This window comes from Rattus rattus, chromosome 3 (genome assembly GCF_011064425.1).
Source record: "Rattus rattus isolate New Zealand chromosome 3, Rrattus_CSIRO_v1, whole genome shotgun sequence".
Lineage (NCBI taxonomy): Eukaryota > Metazoa > Chordata > Mammalia > Rodentia > Muridae > Rattus > Rattus rattus.
Window position 1 is genome coordinate 73,516,056 of NC_046156.1, and position 10,923 is coordinate 73,526,978.

The window sequence follows — 10,923 nt, forward strand, 5'->3', positions numbered from 1 at the left end:
AACTCAGGAGTAGTCATTTCCTGTGACCAAAATAAGAGAATCGCAGGTGTCACACGGTCAGGGGAGCTGGCAATCACTACGTCACTATAGCTGCTCAGATTCCAGCAGGCCTCTCTCCATGATGGAAAATCGTCTTGTCTGACCAGAGACAGAACTGCTTGCTGCCACATTGCTAGATTGCTATACTATTCCTTTCTTTTCTCATTTAAAATGGTTTTTGAACATGGGGCAGTGTGGCACCTGTCCTTTAATCCCAGCACTCAGAAGGCAGAAGTTAACAAATCTCTAGGAGGTCAAGACCAGTCTCATCTACATAGTGAGCTCAAGGACACCCAAGGCTACGCACTGAGACTTTGTCTTGAAAATAAAAGTAATTAATTAATTATATGAAGCACCTGTTTGATATCCCTATCAAGTTACTTTGGATTTAGAATAAAATACAAAAACTGTGGTCTAAAGCAGTGATTCTCAACCTGTGGGTCTCGACCCTCACAGGAGTTGCATATCAGATATCCTATGTATCAGATATTTATATCATGATCTATGACAGTAGCAAAATTAGTTATGATATAGCAATGAAATAATTGTATTGTTGGAAGTCACCACAACAGGAGGAACTATAGTAAGGGTCGCAGCATTAGGAAGGTTGAGAACCACTGGTTAAGGATCCTGTCCTGTTGCTTGGGCTCCACTCTAACATCCTCGAGCACTTTATGCATCTCCTGCTTTATGCATCTTCATTTACCACCCGTAGAGCCTGCTCAAACCTAGCAAAAGCCTCTCATTTCCCGTATCAATCTTGCTCCGTTTGTATCAACATAATTAAGTACCTCGTGCCTACATGGAACCTCAGACATGGCGATTCTAATCGCACCATGTGTATGATCCGCTCCGGGACAGTGTTGAGCTGGTTTGGGTAGCTGTGTAATTAGTTTAGTATAGTTAATGAATCCTCTTCAAACCTGTCGTGAATTTCAAACTGAACCAATGACTGCTTAAAAAGACAAAAAAAGGCTCCTTTTCCTTAAGTAAGAATAAAAGGATCTTTTAAACGTATAAGTGCATTGAGTTGCAGAGTTTAGGAGGTTGCCCAGTGAGTAAAGTCCTTGCACAAGTGTGAAGTATAAGCTCCTACAGGCCACAGAGCGGCCAGGCCCTGCCCCAGAGGACCTACAACCAGTAGGTTCTACCCACAAAACACTCTCCCTTAAGGCCGGACCCAGCTCCTGCCCTCCAGAGTAAAAAGCTTCTCTAAGGGTTTTCATTGCTGTGAAGAGACCCCATGACCAAGGTATAAAGACAAACCTTTAGTTGAGGCTGGCTTACAGTTTCAGAGGTTCAGTTCATAATCATCAAGGAGGGAGCATGGCAGCATCCAGGCAAACTTGGAACTGGAGGAGCCAAGAGTTCCATACCTTGATTCTTAGCCAGTCTTCCGCAGGGACCAGGAAGGGACTCACTTCTGCATTGGGCGGAACTTGAGCATAGGAGGCCTCAAAGCCCTCCCCCACAGTGACACACTTCCTCCAACAAAGCCACACCTTCTCCAATAGGGCCACACCTCCAAATACTGCCTCCCCATGGCAAAGCAATCAAACAAAGGAATCTATTCAGGCTAAACCTATTCAAACCACTGCAGAGCTCAAACTTGGGACTTAAAATTTCACCAATCCCTGGACTCACTCCAATCTCTGGATTTGAAATCCTACCAATCCTCACCCTGGAAAGCTCTGTCCCACCCCACAAGAAATTATATACATGTGTATATAACATAACAATCCTCCTGGATATTTTTTTTCCTCTCAATAAAATCTCTTGTTGAGGTATGTTGTGCTGTGTGACTTTGTGGTATTCCTTGGCTCCTGATTGCCAGGATACCTTTCCCCTCAGAACTGTAGGACTTCCCCACCACCCACCCCTCTCCAGGAACAGAACTTAGCACTCACAGTAGGGAGATCATTCTCCAATCCTGGAGCAGAGTGGTAACGCTTCCACTGGAGAAGTCTTTCCCCACAGAGCTGTAACATTTGCATGGTGTCCCCTTGGATACTCAGAACCTACAGAAGGCTGGCAAGCATGACAACCTCCTGAACCCTAGCATTCATGATGTAGAGCCAGGTAGTCCCTGGGATAAGCTAGCTGACTAGGCTACCCAGAAATGGTGATGTTCTGTGTCCAGTGAGAGACTCTGCCTCAATAAATGAAGTGGAGAGCAACTGAGGAAGAAACTTGACATCAACCCAGGTCTACACACACACACACACACACACACACACACACACACACACACACACACACACACATCATATACACACATAGAAAAAAAATATAGTTGAGTTTTATCTAAGAGGTAGGTAACTTCCTGTTTAAAATATAAGACTAAAATAAATGAAAAGGTTTAGTAAGAGGAGCCTGGAGTTTTTACAGCTAAAGCTTGTCTGAAAACCTTGGCAGTCTTTCGCTGCTGCGTCCACAGCCATGAGTACGCTCAGACTATAGAAGAGGCTTGCCTCTAGAGTCCTCCGCTGTGGTAAAAAAGAAGGTCTGGTTGGACCCCAATGAGACCAATGAAATTGCCAATGCCGACTCCTGTCAGCAGATCAGGAAGCTAATCAAAGATGGGCTGATCATCTGGAAGCTTGTGACTATTCCCGGGCCCGCTGCCGGGAAAACACTTTGGCCTGATGGAAGGGCAGGCATATGGGCATAGGCAAGAGGAAGGGTACTGCAATGCTCAGATGCCTGAGAAGGTGACCTAGAGGAAAAGGATAAGGATCCTGCGCCGGTTTCTCAGGAGATACCGGGAATCTAAGAATATTGACCGCCATATGTATCACAGCCTATATCTGAAGGTCAAAAGGAATGTGTTCAAAAACAAGCAGATTCTCATGGAGCAGGTCCACAAACTAAAGGCAGACAAAGCCCCCAGAAGCTACTGACTGACCAGGCTAAGGTTCACAAGTCTAAGACCAAGGAAGCACGAAAGCACTAGGAGGGAAGCCTCCAGGCCAAGAAGGAAATGATCATCAAGACTCTGTCCAAGGAGGAAGAGACCAAGAATTAAAGCTTCCCTTATGTGTGTACATAGTGGCCTAGTTGTGGCCTTACATGGATCAGTCACTAAAATAAAACAAGCTTTTGTCTGTTAAAAAAACTTGGTAAACACTTTTTATTAGCTTCGAGTTTTCCATAGTTAGCAGAATTTGGTGTTAAAATGTAACTTTGTTCTTCTATTGTTATGTCAAGCTAGAAATTCCTACAGATTATGGTACCTCAAGATTAGATTCAAAATATATAACAAATTTTAAAGAAGTTCCCTAAAAGCAAGGGGCTGTAGAAATATCTCGGTGGTTAAGAGTGCTTCCTGATCTTGCAGAAAATCCAAATTTAGTTCTCAGCACCCACATTACAGCTCACGATCACCTGTAACCCCGCAGAGATCCAACACCCTCTTCTGGTCTCCATGAGCATGCACATGCATGTGCACAAACACACAAACACACTGATACATTTGCATACGTGTAATAAATAAATAATAAAATAAATTGCTTTTTTAAAGCTCCCTTAAAACAAAAATGTTCTTAAATTTAAAACTTACACATATTAATATTGTTTATTTGAATTAAAAAATCATAAATATATAAAGAAAAAACAGGTTCAACTTATGTATAAAATGTATAAAAGATGACAGAGTGGGCATGTGATATGTACCACATCATCCTTTTTAAAATCCGTTTTTATCTGTAAGATCCACTTGCCTACATTTCTGCATATGTATTTTTGTCCCTGAAGAGATAAAGAGAAGATGCTAGAGCCCTCGAAGTGGGGTTATGGATGGTTGAGAAGCACCACGTGGTTCTGGGAAACAAACTCAGGTCCTCTGCAAGAGCAAAGAGCTTTCATTGAACCATCTCTCCAGCCCAGTACCACATAATCTGTCCTTGCTTCTCTTTGCACACTTACTTTGCATTTCTATAATTAAAAATAATAATCATTGCTGTAATTAAATTTTTAATTATCTTTCAGACCCCATATTATAGCATTTATTGAACCGAATCTATTAAAAAGAATTTCAAATTTATATAAATATATATTCAACCCTCTGAAAGCACTGATGGCCAAACACCAAGTGCTGCTGAGCATTGTGAGGCTGACTGAGGGGCTCTCAGGAGCCCCCCTAACCTTTACCTCAGAACTTTCCTAAAGGCATTTCCAAATTATAGTGAAGATGCAGAGAATCCTAGGTCTGAGGCGAGAGTCAAGTGAGGATGCTGTGCTGAACAGCTGTTTCTCAGCTTGACCCATCTGGGAAGAAAGAATGGCAACTGAGAAATGCCTCCATCAGGCTGGCCTGTTAGAAAGTCTATGCAGCATTTTCTTGATTAGGGATTGGAGTGGGAGGGTCCAGCCCACTGTGGGTGGTGCCACCTCTGGGAAGGTGGTTCTGAGGTGTATAATAAGGGCTGCGCAAACCATGGAGAGTCAACCTGTAACCGTTGTTCCTCTGAGGTTTGTGTTTCATTCAGTTCCTGACTTCTGGTCCCTGCATTGAACTCTGCCCTGACTTCTGTCTGTGATGGACGGGAAATTGTAAGATGAAATAAACCCTTTCCTCCTCAAGTTGCTTTTGGTCATGGAGTTTTATCCCAGCAACAGAAGCAAACTAAAACAGAAACCTATGGACCTTTGGTCTGAGGAGCAAACTACTCAAGATAAAGGAACTTGAGAACAAACCTAAACCTTATGTACACATCCTCCCTCAATCTCCCCTTTAAACTCCACTATTCTCATATGCAAGGCAAGCTTCAAAGGACGGTCATAGACCACAGCAACCAGAAGGATCTAATCCAGGGATTTCTACAGGTGAGCAACACTAGTGAATCCAGAGTCTGGGATTCAAAGTGGAAGGAGCTTGTTGCAGCCAAACACTGGGGAAAAGTCACACCTTAAAACTAGTAGTCAATTAATGATCAATTATCGATTAATGATTAATTGATAATTAAGTAATGATCAAATGATAGTTGTCAACATCAAAATAAGTCTGGCATAACAAAGGTTAAGAGCAAGCCTTTAATGGGTAAAGTCATTCGACAAAACGCTTCAAGAAACAAAATATTTGAATGGGCAAATCATACGTAGCCTGTATTATGTCTTACCTCTCTAACCTGAAATGTTAAAACCTATTGAAAACAAGAGCAGACATCCAAAATGAGCTGGACTGAAGAAAAGAAAGAAGGCTACCAGCCTTTCCAGAGCTCATACTGTTGGAGTGACATCTGCCGGAGTAGAGTTTGGAGCAACAGCTACCTCAAAGGCTTATGCCACTTCCCGTGCCTGTAGGAGCACCTCCATTACAAGACCTTCCATGTACTGAGCTGCTGCCTTGCCTTTCATGCCATTTAAAGACCAGCAACCTGCTCCAGAGAATGGTGCATTTCTGTACGTGCTGCCTGTGGTGGTTTGAATAAAAAAGGCTCCCATTGGTCCATAAGGAGTGGCACTATTAGTGGCCTTTTTGAGGAACTGTGTCACTGGGAGTGGGCTCTGAGGTTTCAGAAACTGAAGCCAAGCTCACTGTCTCTGCTGCCTGCCAATCAAGATGTGGAACTCTCAGCTATCTCTCCAGCACCACGTCTGTCTACATGCTACCATGCTTCTAGCCATGAAGACAATGGACTCAACCTCTGAAACTGTAAGCTCCAATTAAATACTTTCCTTGATAAGAGTTGCCATGGTCATGGTGTCTCTTCACAGCAATAGAAACTCTAACTAAGACACTGCCTTAGAAAGTAACCATTTGCTTCCCTGGACAAGGCAGAGCTTCAGCAGTCAGTCTCCATAAGGGCAGCTCAAAGGATCACAGCAAAGACATCTGGCTGGCATCTCCACAGTTCTGGAAAATAATTGTGAAGTATGAAGTTTGAGAATGGTGTCCCTCTTCTGACTTGCCCAAAGTTTGTTTGGATTGTACAATGGAAGAGACAGGATGGCTGCCAATCGCATTGTGAGCCAGTGGAGTCCTGCAATTTTTAAGAAGATAAGTTGTCGTTGGAACATTAGACATTTTAGAAAGTCAGTCGCGTGCTGTACATAAGACCAAAAAAAAATGTGAAGAAGGTTCCTTGCAGTATATCCAATCAAAATTCAGAGAATAAAGAATGTTCCTAAGATCTATGCATAAAGAGCTGTTTGTGAGGCTTGCCTGTAGCCTGTCCTGTGTGAAGAGGGATAAGGAATACTGAGGGTGGCCTTGCCCTATTTGAAACTGTGCCTGGGAACGTTCAGCACACTCGTAACGTAAGAGTGATCAGGCTGCAGGAGAGTGTGTCATGTCTCTAAAGTTTTAATAATATAATCCCCACAAAAGCTTTGTTTTATTATCTCGAAACCCAAAATATGACATCCTGATGCAATTATTGTCAGTGGGCTCGCTGTTGAGCTCAGGGGTGGCTCAAGAACTCTTTGAATTAGGAGAGTCTGCACGGGCAATGAACAGCAAGGAGACCCCAACGATCATAGTCTATCATCTTCACCTGGAAGGTTGCAAGTCTGTATAAGATCAAAAATAAGGTATTGCTTCTTGACTGCTTCCCAAATGGAATTCTATTTTAGTTGGTGTTTTAAAGAAATATGAAGGTACAACAAAAACCATAATTACTCTGGGGTAACTAGAAAGAAATGCAAAGATTCAGAGTTGGGTATCATCTCTTTACGCACCCAGTAACGCATCTTTTCAGTGTGTTTAACATAATGATTATCTTTGCCTCCTCTGAATAGGAATATTTATTATATAGAAGTGGGTGGTGGGGTTAAGATACTATTTTTTAAGGTTCTTACTTAACAATACACTTTCCCATGAAATGTCTTCGTTTTTCTCTCTACAAAATAGAGAATACGAATTTAAAGAGATAGGTCTACTGATGAATTGGACTTTAAAGTACAAATTAATGCATAAAAGAAAATGCAGAGTATGAACAAAAATGAGAACTGATAGAATTCACACAGAATATTGGAACCTAGAGTAAAAAGAAAAGGACATTATTAATTCAAAAAAGTTTTTAAAGCTGGGTGTTAGCACACACCTTTCAGCCCAGCACTTGGGAGGCAGAGACAGGTAGATCTTTGTGAATTTGAGGCCAGCCTAGTCTACAAAGTAAGTTCCAGGATAGCCAGGACTGCTATATAGAAAAGCCGGTCTCCAACAAAAAATGTTTTAATCTAAAATTAAATTTTTGGGGCTTGTTTTAAAGTCTAAATTCACAAGGCAAAATCTAAGGTTTGTATGTTTAAATCTAGTTCTGTAGAAAATATAAAAACTGTCAAAAATAAATTGGAAAAATCAGAGATGCATTTGATATAGTAAAACACTCAATGTGTGATCAGATTTAGATGAGCAGAAATGACAACTGAAAGAAGACAGAGATTGTTCAAACTGATAAGTGGTATCAATCCAAGGAGTGAAGAATACAGAGACAAAGTTTGGAGCAGGGACTGAAGGAATGACCATCCAGAGCTGGCCCCACCTGTGGATCCAGCCCATATACATACAGCCACCAAACCAGGACAATGTTGCTGATGCCAAGAAGTGCATGCTGACAGGAGCCTGATATAGCTGTCTCCTGAGAGGCTCTGCCAGAGCATGACAAATACAGAGGTGAATGCTCACAGACAACCATTGAACTGAGAAAGGGGTCCTCTATGGAGGCGTTAGAGAAAGGATTGAAGGAGCTGAAAGGGTTTGCAACTCCATAAGAACAACAATACAAAACAGCCAGAGCTCCCAGAAACTAAACCACCATCCAAAGAGTACACATGGACAAACTCATGATTCCAGCTGCATATGTAGCAGAGGATGGCCTTGTTGGGCATCGATGGGTGGATAAGCCCTTGGTCCTGCCAAGGTTCAATGCCCCAGTATAGAGGAATATCAGGGCAGGGAGGCAGGAAGGGGTAGGTGGGGGAACACCTTCATAGAAGCCGGGAGAGGGGAGATGGGATAGGAGGTTTATGGACAGGAAACCGGGAAAGGGGATAACATTTAAAATGTAAATTTAAAATAATCCAATAAAAGAAAAAGAAAAGAAAATCACTGGGCTCGGAACAAGACGCACTGTCAAGGAAGATTTCACAATCAGCTGATTAAAAGCCAGAATGAACAGAGCTGAAAGGGAAACAAACTGACCCATAGAACACTCAAGCTGGAAAATGGAAAAGTCATAAAAACATCAGAGACTTAACAGACTTGGCAACAAAGTTTATTTAAAGTGCAAAACTAAAGGAAATGGGGAAAGGGAGACTAAATAATTTTTGAAGAGTAACTTCCCAATACTTTTTTGGGCTCAAGAAAGTCTATAAACCCCAAAGAAGAATAAACACAAACATGAATTTTATTTAAGAAGAAAACAATATAAGATTTGGATAATTGAGATATCATTGAATTCTTATGGGAAATGGAAGCAGCTTGAAAGGTGAACTATACTTAACTCACTGATTTTTTTAGAGGAAATAAGTTGAGAATTCTTGAAATACGTAACTAAAGAGAAACCAGTCAGAACACAGCCACAGTCAGATAGGACCTGATCACAGTCAGACAAGACCACAGTATACAGAACATGGCCACAATCTGACAGGACATAGTCACAGTCAGACAGGACATGGCCACAATCAGACAGGACCACAGTATACAGGACATGGCCACAGTCAGACAGGACATGGTCACAGTCAGACAGGACATAATCACAGTCAGACAGGACATGATCACAGTCAGACAGGACATGATCACAGTCAGACAGGACCACAGTCAGACAGGACATGGTCACAGTCAGACAGGACATAATCACAGTCAGACAGGACCACAGTATACAGGACATGGCCACAGTCAGATAGGACCACAGTATACAGGACATGGCCACAGTCAGATAGGACTTCAGTCAGACAGGACATGGTCACAGTCAGACAGGACATGGTTAGAGTCAGATAGGATCACAGTCATACAGGACATGGCCACAGTCAGACAGGACATGATCATAGTCAGACAGGACATGGTCACAGTCAGACAGGACATGGTTAGAGTCAGATAGGATCACAGTCAGACAGGACATGATCACAGTCAAACAGGACATGATTATAGTCAGACGGGAGATGACCACAACCAGAGCTCCTAGCTACAAACTAAGTGATTTCTTCCCTTTACAAAACTTTCTGTTATTTAACTTGGTTATTATGTCAGCAGAACTATCAGACCATGCTGTCATATTAAAAATAAACCGTATTTAAAACACTTTCTGCTTGACCTAACATAATGGAGGTGAGAAGGAATGTTGAGTCACGTGTTGAGGACCACAGTGTTAGAATCAGTCTGAGACTGGACTTTAAGAACTTATTACACCCAAGACTGTTCATTTGTTTCCATTCTTTTGAGGCCTGTGGGCCCACTTTCTTCCCCTCTTCATGAGACTTCAGTTGCAATCCACTCAACAACTGCCCCACCTTCTGAAGGAGGCTTGACTACAGAAGCGAAAGAGCCGAGAACTCCACTGACAGGGCATCTAACTCCATCTGCCTGGTGTCCTTCTCTTTTATTCTGGAAGCAGAAGCCCCAGCACCCTGGAATGAGAGGATGCCCACATGACTCGGCCTCGGCAGATCTAGATCTCATTCACTGTTATGTCTGTTGCTCCACAACAAAGACCATGACTCAACTTTGGATTACTCGGTTTCTTCATGGAACTTTTGTTTTGTTTTTAATTGCATTTTTATTTACATTTTAAATGTTATCCCATTTCCTGGTTTCCCCTCCAGAAACCCACTATCCCATCCCTCCCCCTGCTTCTATGAGGGTGCTCCCTCACCCATTCACCCACTCCCTCCCACCTCCCCGCCCTGACATTCCTCTACACTGAGGCATTGAGCCTTGACAAGGACCAAGGACTTATCCTCCCATTGATGCCCCACAAGGCAATCCTCTGCTACATATGCAGCTGGAGACATAGGTCCATCCCTGTATTCTCTTGGGATGGTGGCTTTGTCCCTAAGAGCTTTGGGGGGTCTGGTTATTTGATATTGTGTTTTTATGGGGTTGCAAACCTCTTCAAGGAGCTTCTAATGGAAATATCTTCTCTCTAGTCATCCAGCCATGAGCTTTGATCACAGCTGCTAAGGGAGGTCATTGTGTCAACCAACTTGAGAGCACAAAACAGCGTTCAGAAAGGAAGATACCTGAGTGTGGGGGCATCTATCTTTAATCCGACACTCAGGAGGCAGAGGTAGGAGGATCTCTGAGTCTGAGGCCTCTGTGTGGTCTACATCGGGACAGCTGGGGCTATATAGGGAGATCTAGTCTCAACAAACAAACAAGAGAAAGAAAGGAAGGAAGGAAGGAAGGAAGGAAGGAAGGAAGGAAGGAAGGAAAGAAGGAAGGAAGAAAGAAATGAGAGAATGATGGAGCCCAAAATACCCAGCCTCAGGCTCCATTCCACTGACTTTCTGTTTTAGTATAAGCCAATGGATTACCTCTAATAACCCCATATATAGTTAAAGTGGTTTAAAACCCAAAGGTTCTTCAATGGTATGGCTTTAGACTTAGAACTTTAATCTTCTCAAGCTGAGCCCTTGAAATATGGACAGGCTGAGTGAGCATGAGATGGAAACAGTGTGACTGAGATGGAGACAGTGTGACACACACACACACACACACACACACACACACACACACACACACACACACCGTATAATATACCTGGTATGTATTGTAGTGGCTTGAATAGTGCCACCTTAAAAAGCATGTCTAGGCAGAGCATTGTGGTTTACACCTAAAATCCTAGGTCTTAAAAATCAGACATAGGAGAATTGCCATGAGTTTAAAGGCAACATGGACTCCATGGTCAGTTTGAGGTCAGCGTGACCTACAGAGAGAGGCTGCCT

At 42.7% G+C, this 10,923-nt stretch overlaps 1 pseudogene; it reads left to right on the forward strand.

Moving 5' to 3' along the window:
* Positions 1-2,478: 2,478 nt before the first annotated feature.
* On the forward strand, positions 2,479-3,064 carry LOC116895816 (annotated as a pseudogene).
* The last annotated feature ends 7,859 nt before the right edge of the window (positions 3,065-10,923 follow it).